The following is a 10,382-nucleotide window of genomic DNA, read 5'->3' on the forward strand; positions in this document are numbered from 1 at the left end:
GGCCCTCCACAAGGTAGGAGATCCATTGCACATAAGCCACCACAATGACCTGCACGGGTTTCCCAGAGGCACAAACTTATCGGAGCCAGCCTAACGAAATTGCTTGGCTAACTTAGCAAACAGCAGCGCCCCAGGTAGACTTTTCCCAACGCAATTGAGTCGCAACGGAACCGGTAGCCTGCTGGAGGAAGTTCCAGAAGGCTATGCCAGCTCGCATCTCCACAGGGAAGAGCTGCTCTCCATGTAGTAGTAATGGCGTTTACAGCAGGGAAAGCAAGTCAACAAAGTTCAAAAGAAAGACTCTTACGCATTGCGAAAGTTAGGCACCACGGAACGACCACATACCTGAAAACATGCGTCACACCAAGTTGGCGTGTCCCCGTGCAAGCCAAAACGGCGTTCGAAGCGAGCAGAAAGCGACCCATTACAGCAGTAGTCAAAAGGCGGGGCCTGGCGGTTAGGGAAGAAATCAGTCTCAGACAGTCAAGACATACAGATCATCCTCTGCGGTGAGCAGCTGCTCCCCAACTCCAACCCTCCTGTCCCCCTCCCCTCTCCCCTCGCCACCTCTCCCTCGAATTTGCAGCTCAGCCACATAGACAGCATGACACGAAGCGCGAGCTGTAAACAACGTGCACGATGACGTCACTGGGCGCATCCAGGGTCCAGTCCAGCAAGGGTCCATGGTCCAGCAGGTCCATGCTGCTGGCAGGGCGTGTCCTCACCAGGAAAAACGGCGCAGAATGAGGTGCTGCCGCTTTGTCCTGGAGGCCATTAACTTCGATTTCCGTCCACACTGCACTAAATTCGAATTAGTAAAATCGATTTTAGGGTTACTCCTGTGGTTTAGAAGGAGTACTAAAATCGATTTAAATAGCCCTTTAATTCGAATTAGAGGGCTGCGTCGTGTGGACGGGTGCACCATAAATTCGAATTAACGCCGTTTAATTCGAATTTAAGGCGTCGTGTAGAAGTGGCCAGAGTTTCACGTGTATAGTGAGGAAGAGAAGCCACCTCATCTGCAGTTTCTGTAGTGCAGGGGCATTGTTTGTCAGTTTCTCTTAGGCAGCTCCACCTGGCACTATGCAGCTTCAACTCACTCCCTTCTATTCACTCTCCATGATTTACTACATCTCCGGAGAGCTCCTGCTTCCCTCCTGGCAGCTTTCAAGGCCGATTTGGAGCGCAGCGATGAGACAGGAGGGTCTGTTTGCATTTCCAGTGAAATCTGTCAATAAAGGACACCCAAGGGACAGCTCTTTACCTGGGTGCTATAACAGATGGCTGCATAATGCCATGCAATTAATACACAGCTACACCTGCAAGGGCTGAGATTTCACTGCCTGTTCGGAGAGGTTACTGCAGTTAGCAGGTGACTAGTAGCGCAAGCTTCCCTGTGCTTGTTCCTCTCTAGCACCTCATGGCCCTTGACAGATATTAGTGTCCCCTAGAGGTAGGGAAGTATTAGCTGCATTTCACAGATGAGGCCCTGTGAGTTGATCAAAGACACACCAGGAGTTTGTGGCAGTGCTGGGAGTAGATACAGTGGGGAATGTAGGGAGATACGCTGAGAGGGAGGTGATATCAAAAAAGCTTGCTCAGCGGGAGTCACTGCCTTTCTAGCCAGGTTCTCCCACAAGTTCCGAAAGGGGCAAGTCAAACTGGTCCCAGAGGTGGTGCTAGCAGGGAATCTCCCAGAGCACATGGACCCTGCCATTAGCTGGGAGCTGCTGGTGTACATTGTCCAGACCGAGGGGAATCGGGTGCAGTTTTCCAGCTGGCTCTGCCCAAGCATCTCACTTTTTAAGGATGTTTTTGGCCAGAATGAATGAGGGCTTGGCTCAGCTCCGTGGAAAGACTTTGCAGAGTCCCAACAGTGGAGTGGATTGAGAACTTCCCAGTGCAAAGATGGTGCACTGAAAAATGCAGATTTGTCAAAACCCCAACTTTTTGCAGGAGAGGGCTGGATTTGACAAAACTTTTCTCTGGAAGGTTTCTTGGGGGTGGCTAGAAGAGCGAAGTGTCTAGGGTGCCCATGTGAGAGGTGCAAGTCCTTCAGTCTCTCCTGTTGGACATGTTTCTCTTTGTATAAATAATTGTCTATTCATTGGGCCAGTAAGAGACTCCACAGCCCACTAATTAGGTCACCTCATCCAGATTCTCGTGCTTCTTCTGAATGCAGGAAAGCAGGGCCTTAAGCTAACTTACCATAACTGCTGGGCTGTTGGCTCTTTGGGTATAGGCTGCTCTCTGGTTTTCTTGTGAAAAACTGTGAAAGGTCTTGGTTTCATCTTGATGCAGACTGGGGAAATGTGTTAAATCTCACGGGAAACCCATTCCCCATTCAGCTGACACAACAGGGAAGTAGCAGCAGGAACAGAACCCAGGAGTTCTGATTCCCCAGTGGGAACGTGCCTGGGTCACGTTTCTCTGTTAAAAAGCCAGTCCCATTTGGGCGGCTGAATCACTGCAATCTCTGAAACCTCAGCTGCAAGTGGGGGAGAGAGAGCACCAGAACTGCTCTGTGATTTCACAGCCCTTGTTAATGAAGCTACTTAATGGTCCGCTAACCGTCCTGGGGGCTCAGGAGATAGGCCGTAACTGACAGGCAGTCAATTTTTGTCCCAATAGGTGCTTCTGTGCCTCTTTCTTTCACAGTTCTGAATATATGTTGTCAGGGCCACCCCACTTCCTAATTACTGCTGTCTCTTGAGGACCTTTTCAATTAGCCCATTTAGAGATTTCTCCCCCCAAAAGGCCTCTTATCTCTGAATTCTCTCTAAATTATTCACTGTGCTTATTTAGGTTAAACTTTGATGCTGAGGGGGAGTGGATTGTGCAAAATTTCCCTGTCTCCTCGCCAAGTAACCCAGGGCATCCCCAAATCTTTCTAAAAACTTTGGCGTTATCCCACTTTTCCAGCCCTCCCAGCAACTCAATCCCACTGCGAACTCCACACTGACAGGCCCCAGGGAACAGAGCCCTCTTCTCTTCATCCATGGAACAGGCATAGTTAGGCAGCTCCAGAGCAGGCTTTCCCTTGAAACACATGCCAGCCTTGCCCACTGCTTGGGATGAAAGTGAAATGCAGCCACGCTGGCTCCTTTGCCAACTTTCCCAAGGGTGGAGGGGGTTTGAAGTGCTGTCTATAGGATCAGGTGGGCATACAGCCATCAGGTGAAAGTAACTAAGCCGGGCTGGATTTGAACGAGCCTCTTCAGTGTAGCTGGGTCAAGCCAGCTCCAAGAGGAACTGTAGGCCATTAGCAACTATCTGAGCCACACAGTCCTGGTGGACTTGCTCAAGAACTTAATAATAAGATAAGAACGGCCACACTGGCTCAGACCGATGGTCCATCTAGCCCAGTGTCCTGGCTCTGACAGTGGCCGGTGCCAGATCTTCAGGAGGAATGAAGAGAACAGTGATCATCGAGTGATCCATCGCCTGTCATCCCATTTGGCAGTTGGGGAGTTAGGATCACCCAGAGCATATGGTTGCATCCCTGAGCATCTTGGCTAATAGCCATTGATGGACTCATCCTCCATGAACTTGCCTAATTCTCTTTTGGTTCCATTTATACCTTTGGGGCTCACAACATCTCCTGGCAATGAGTTCCACAGGTTGACTGTGCCTTGTCTGAAAAAATACTCCCTTATGGTTTGTTTTAAACCTGCTGCCTGTTAACCAATGACCCTTGGTTCTTGTGTGACGGGAAGAGGTAAATAATACTTCCCTATTCACTTCCTCCCCACCATTCCTGATTTCATAGACCTCTATCATGTCGCCCCTTACCCATCTCTTTTCTAAGCTGAATAGTCCCAGTCTTACGAATTTCTCCTCATGCGGAAGCTGTTCCATCCTCCTAATCATTTTTGTTGCCCTTGAGCCATGGGGTCTTGGCACTTCAAGCCACCTCGCAAGCGCACAAATTGCAAAGCAGCCACAGCACCGAAAGGAAGAATCTTGCATTCACACATGAACTGAGAACAACACAGAGGCACCGAGTGGGGAGAACCCAACTCCTACCACACATTTTGCATGTAGACAAGTCACCTGAGCAAATTCTCCTGTGCAAAGGAAGGGACAGTTGAGCAGCATTGAGGACAAGGGAGCTGTGCTCTCTCCTGAAGCTGACTCTTTGCCATGCTTCCCACCTGCTCGTGCTGTTTGTACATGTATTTACAGCCCTGCAGAGATCCTTCCCTACAGTAAATGCTATTGTCATCCTGATTAGTGGCTGGGAAAGGGCACAGGTGTGTGTACACATTAGCTAGGTTGCTGCTGCTCCTGGGGGAGTCTTGGAGCAGCATGGAGGAGACAGACTTCGCTCTCTCTCTCCAGAAGAGCTGCAAGCTGAAGGGACCAGACCAAAGCATGCTGAGGAAGCACTGATTTCAGCTGCAGTTGTGCATATCTGGCTCTTTCTAAATAAGGGCGCACTGGCCAGCTGTTCCAAAGAGCTCCACACCCACCATTGAGTGATTTCCCCAAGGTCATGCTGGAGACAGGAATTAAACTCAGGCCAGTCCAGTGCCTGAATCACAAAACCATCTCTAAGAACTTTGCCCCCGAGCCCTAGCTCTATAGGAGCAAAAAGCATTGGTTGGAATAATGAAGGCGATAGCCCGTGACCCGAACGCAAGGCAGCAGACTTGGCCTGTTTTCCTGATCACTCAGGCCTACAAATACAGTTGGATTCAAGGTTCTGTCCCGTCTCCAGAAGTCTTCCAAAACCTTGGGGTCCTTTCTCCATGCCGCTGATGTGACAGACTGGAGGTAAGTCTGTGTCAGATGGTGAACTCCATTTTATTGGATGGACACTCCTGATTGTCACCTTCACTCTGTATTGGAGCCTCCATGTTGAAGAAGACGTCCAATGGGTGGGGCAGAGAGCCTGGCAAACCTGGGCAAGGTCAGTGTATTCTAGACACTGCCCCTGCTAGGGATTGGGGCCCCTTGGAGGTGTCTAGCAATGCAAGACAAAGGCGCCTGGCTGGGGGAGGGAGCTGGGGCACATGGCCAAGGGGGTTAGAGACTGCTTGAAGGGGGAGCACAGCCTCTCTGTGAAGGAGGCTGACCACTGCCACGTGCAGGCAGGCCAAGCCAAGAAGATAAGACCTGCTTGGTGTAAGGATGCTGGCCAGGCCTCAGACTGACAAGAGGGCTGAGATCAGCCTGCACTAGAGGGGCTGTTTGTTACAACCCACAGCCTGGGACTCGCTGGGGCTTTCAAGAATAAAGAGACTGTGGTTCAGAAATCCCTTAGCTAAGCCTGTGTTCCTTGCTTGCCTACTGCCTCATCCTTGAAGGGGCGGAGAAGCGCAGAGCAACCACTGCAAGGGGAAACACTGGGAGAGCGTGCAGAAGCAAGGGGGCAGGGAAGGCACAGGTTCTGGGGTCTGAGGTGGCTGGATTTTGGGGACCTGGTGCTGCCCAAGAAGGGTGTCAGACACAGGAGCTACCCCTGGGAGGCTGCCTGAGTGATCCAGAGCTAGGTGCAGTGATCAGTCACTGGCCGGACCTAGGAGCGGGGAGGATAGCAGCACATGGTTTCCCGCAATTGGGTCCACTCACAACAGCCTGGTGTCCATGCAGAGAGGGGGAACGAGTCAGCTGCCTGTCGGCCCCCTGCTCTCAGCTGGAACACACTACGGGCTGGGCGTTAGGGGGCCTATGGACCCGGAGCTGGGCGTTAGGGGGCCCGTGGACCCGGTAGCTGGGCGTTAGGTAGCCTGTGGACCCGGAGCTGGGCGTTAGGGGGCCTGTGGACCCTATGGTAGGCGTTAGGGGGCCTGTGGACCCCCGGAGCTGGGCGTTAAGGGTCCTGTGGACATGGAGCTGGGTGTTAGGGGGCCTGTGGACCCGATGGTAGCCGTTAGGGGGCCTGTGGTCCCCGGAGCTGGCCGTAAGGGGAACTGTGGTCCCCGGGCTGGGCGTTAGGGGGCCTGTGGACCCAGAGCTGGGCGTTAGGGGGCCTGTGGACCCGGTAGCTGGGCGTTAGGTAGCCTGTGGACCCGGAGCTGGGCGTTAGGGGGCCTGTGGACACTATGGTAGGCGTTAGGGGGCCTGTGGTCCCCGGGCTGGGCGTTAGGGGGCCTGTGGACACGGAGCTGGGCATTAGGGGGCCTAAGGTCCCCGGAGCTTGGCGTTAGGGTGCCTGTGGACCCGGAGCTGGGTGTTAGAGGGCCTGATGTCCCCGGAGCTTGGCGTTAGGGGGCCTGTGGACCCGGAGCTGGGCGTTAGGGGGCCTGTGGACTCCCGGAGCTGGGCGTTAAGGGTCCTGTGGACACGGAGCTGGGCGTTAGGGGGCCTGTGGTCCCGATTGTAGGCGTTAAGGGGCCTATGGACCCGGTGCTGGGCGTTACGGACCTTGTGGTCCCCAGAGCTGGGCGTTAGGGGGCCTGTGGACCCGCAGCTGGGCCTTTGGTGGCCTGTGGACCCTATGGTAGGCGTTAGGGGGCCTGTGGTCCCCGGGATGGACGTTAGGGGGCCTGTGGACCCAGTGTTGGGCGTTAGGGGGCCTGTGGACCCGATGGTTGCTGTTAGGGGGCCTGTGGTTCCCGAAGCTGGGCGTTAGGGGGCCAGTGGATCCGATGGTAGTCGTTAGAGGCCATGTGGACCTGGAACTGGGCATTAGGGGGCATGTGGTCCCCGGGCTGGGCGTTAGGGGGCCTGAGGACCCGGAGCTGGGCGTTAGGGGACCTGAGGACCCGGAGCTGGGCGTTAGGGGGCCTCTGGTCCCCGGGATGGACGTTAGGGGGCCTATGGACACCCGGAGCTGGGTGTTAGGGGGCCTGTGGTCCCCGGAGCTGGGCGTTAGGGGGCCTGTGGACCCGGAGATGGGTGTTAAGGGTCCTGTGGTCCCGGTAGCTGGGCATTAGGGGGCCTGTGGACCCGGTGCTGGGCGTTACGGGGCCTATGGACCCTATGGCAGGCGTTAGGGGGCCTGTGGTCCCCGGGCTGGGCGTTAGGGAGCCTGTGGACCCAGAGCTGGGCGTTAGGGGGGCTGTGGACCTCCGGAGCTGGGCGTTAGGGGGCCTGTGGATCCGGAGCTGGGCGTTAGGGGGTCTGAGGACACGATGGTAGGCGTTAGGGGGCCTGTGGACTTAGGGGGCCTGTGGTCCCGAGAGCTGGGCGTTAGGGGGGCCTGTGGACCCGGGCTGGGCGTTAGGGGCCTGTGGACCCGGAGCTGGCGTTAGGGGCCTGTGGACCCCGGAGCTGGGCGTTAGGGGGCCTGTGGACCCGGACTGGGGTTAGGGGGCCTGTGGCGTTAGGGGCGGGGCCTGTGGACCCGGAGCTGGGCGTTAGGGGCCTGTGGACCCGATGGTGGGCGTTAGGGGCCTGTGGACCCGGAGCTAGGCGTTAGGGGGCCTGTGGACCCGGAGCTGGTAGGCGTTAGGGGGCTGTGGACCTCCGGCTGGCGTTAGGGGGCTGTGGACCCGGAGCTGGGCGTTAGGGGGCCTGTGGTCCCCGGGCTGGGCGTTTAGGGGCCTGTGGACCCGGAGCTGGGCGTTAGGGGGGCCTGTGGACCCCGGAGCTGGCGTTAGGGGGCCTGTGGACCCCGGAGCTGGGCGTTAGGGGGCCTGTGGACCCGATGCTAGGCGTTAGGGGGCCTGTGGTCCCCGGAGCTGGGCGTTAGGGGCCTGTGGACCCCGGAGCTGGGCGTTAGGGGCCTGTGGACCCGGAGCTGGGGTTAGGGGCCTGTGGGGGCTGGGCGTTAGGGGGCCTGTGGACCGGGCTGGGCGTTAGGGGGCCTGTGGACCCGGAGCTGGGCGTTAGGGGGCCTGTGGTCCCGGAGCTGGCGTTTAGGGGCCTGTGGACCGGAGCTGGGCGTTAGGGGGCCTGTGGTCCCCGGAGCTGGGCGTTAGGGGGCCTGTGGACCGATGGCTGGGCGTTAGGGGGCCTGTGGACCCGGAGCTGGGCGTTAGGGGGCCTGTGGACCCGGAGCTGGGCGTTAGGGGGCCTGTGGACCGGAGCTGGTGGCGTTAGGGGGCCTGTGGACCCGGAGCTGGGCGTTAGGGGGCCTGTGGACCGATGGTAGCGTTAGGGGGCCTGTGGACCCGGAGCTGGGCGTTAGGGGCCTGTGGACCGGTTGGCGTAGGGGGCCTGTGGACCGGAGCTGGGCGTTAGGGGCCTGTGGACCGGAGTGGGCGTTAGGGGGCCTGTGGTCCCGGAGCTGGGCGTTAGGGGGCCTGTGGACCCGGAGCTGGGCGTTAGGGGGGGCCTGTGACCCGGAGGCGTTGGGGGGGGGCCTGTGGACCCGAGCTGGGCGTTAGGGGGCCTGTGGTCCCCGGAGCTGGGCGTTAGGGGGCCTGTGGATCCCCGGAGCTGGGCGTTAGGGGCCTGTGGACCCCGGAGCTGGGCGTTAGGGGGCCTGTGGACCCGATGGTGGGCGTTAGGGGGCCCTGGACCCGGAGCTGGGCGTTAGGGGGCCTGTGGTCCCGGAGCTGGGCGTTAGGGGCCTGTGGACCCGATGCTGGGCGTTAGGGGCCTGTGGACCCGGAGCTGGGCGTTAGGGGGCCTGTGGACCCGAGCTGGCGTTAGGGGGCCTGTGGACCCGGAGCTTGGCGTTAGGGGGCTGTGGTCCCCGGGCTGGGCGTAGGGGGACCCTGTGGTCCCGAGGGTAGGCGTTAGGGGGCCTGTGGGTCCCCGGAGCTGGGCGTTAGGGGGCCTGTGGACCCGGAGCTGGCGTTAGGGGCCTGTGGACCCCGGAGCTGGGCGTTAGGGGGCCTGTGGTCCCTATGGAGCTGGGCGTTAGGGGGCCTGTGGACCCGAGCTGGGCGTTAGGGGCCTGTGACCCGAGCTGGGCGTTAGGGGGCCTGTGGTCCCCGGCTGGGCGTTAGGGGCCTGTGGAGCTGGGCGAGGGGCTGGGCGTTAGGCGTTAGGGGGCCTGTGGACCCGGAGCTGGGCGTTAGGGGCCTGTGGTCCCCGGGAGCTGGGCGTTAGGGGGCCTGTGGACCCGGAGCTGGGCGTTAGGGGGCCTGAGGTCCCCGGAGCTGGGCGTTAGGGGCTGTGGACCCGATGGTAGGCGTTAGGGGCCTGTGGTCCCCGGAGCTGGCGTTAGGGGGGGCCTGTGGTTAGGGGCCTGTGGACCCGGCTGGGCGTTAGGGGGCCTGTGGACCCGGAGCTGGGCGTTAGGGGACCTGTGGACCCGGAGCTGGGCGTTAGGGGGCCTGTGGACCCCGGAGCTGGGCGTTAGGGGGCCTGTGAACCGGAGCTGGGCGTTAGGGGGCCTGTGGACCTGATGGGTAGGCGTTAGGGGCTGTGGACCGGAGCTGGGCTAGGAGGCGTTAGGGGCCTGTGGACCCCGGAGCTGGGCGTTAGGGGCCTGTGGACCGGAGCTGGGCGTTAGGGGGCCTGTGGACCGGGCTAGGCGTTAGGGGGCCTGTGGTCCCCGGAGCTGGGCGTTAGGGGGCCTGTGGACCGGGCTGGGCGTTAGGGGCCTGTGGACCCGGAGCTGGGCGTTAGGGGCCTGTGGACCCGGAGCTGGCGTTAGGGGGCCTGTGGACCGGGAGCTGTGGCGTTAGGGGGCCTGTGGGACCGGAGCTGGGCGTTTAGGGGGCTGTGGACCCGGAGCTGGGCGTTAGGGGGCCTGTGGACCGGAGCTGGGCGTTAGGGGGGCCTGTGGCGTTACCCCGAGCTGGGCGTTAGGGGCCTGTGGACCCGGAGCTGGGCGTTAGGGGGCCTGTGGACGGGAGCTGGCGTTAGGGGGCCTGTGGTCCCCGGAGCTTGGCGTTAGGGGGCCTGTGGACCGGAGCTGGGCGTTAGGGGGCCTGTGGACCCGATGGTAGCTGGGCGTTAGGGGCCTGGTCCCCGGAGCTGGGCGTTAGGGGCCTGTGGTCCCCGGGCTGGGCGTTAGGGGGCTGTGGACCCCGGATGCTAGGCGTTAGGGGGCTGTGGACCCGGAGCTAGGCGTTAGGGGGGGCCTGTGGACCCGGAGCTGGGCGTTAGGGGGCCTGTGGACCCGGATGCTAGGCGTTAGGGGGCCTGTGGACCCGGAGCTGGGCGTTAGGGGGCCTGTGGTCCCGGAGCTGGGCGTTAGGGGGGCCTGTGGACCCGATGGTTGGGCGTTAGGGGCCTGTGGTCCCCGGAGCTGGGCGTTAGGGGCCTGTGGACCCGGATCTGGGCGTTAGGGGGCTGTGGTCCCGGATGGCTGGGCGTTAGGGGGCCTGTGGTCCCCGGAGCTGGCGTTAGGGGCCTGTGGACCGGAGCTGGGCGTTAGGGGGACCCGATGTAGCGTTTAGGGGGCTGTGACCCGGTGTTGGCGTTGGGCCTGTGGACCCGGAGCTGGGCGTTAGGGCCTGTGGACCCGATGCGTTGGTTGAGGCGTTAGGGGGCCTGTGGACCCGGAGCTGGGCGTTAGGGGGCCTGTGGTCCCCGGA

Source organism: Chelonoidis abingdonii, chromosome 20 (genome assembly GCF_003597395.2).
Source record: "Chelonoidis abingdonii isolate Lonesome George chromosome 20, CheloAbing_2.0, whole genome shotgun sequence".
NCBI classification, from domain to species: domain Eukaryota; kingdom Metazoa; phylum Chordata; order Testudines; family Testudinidae; genus Chelonoidis; species Chelonoidis abingdonii.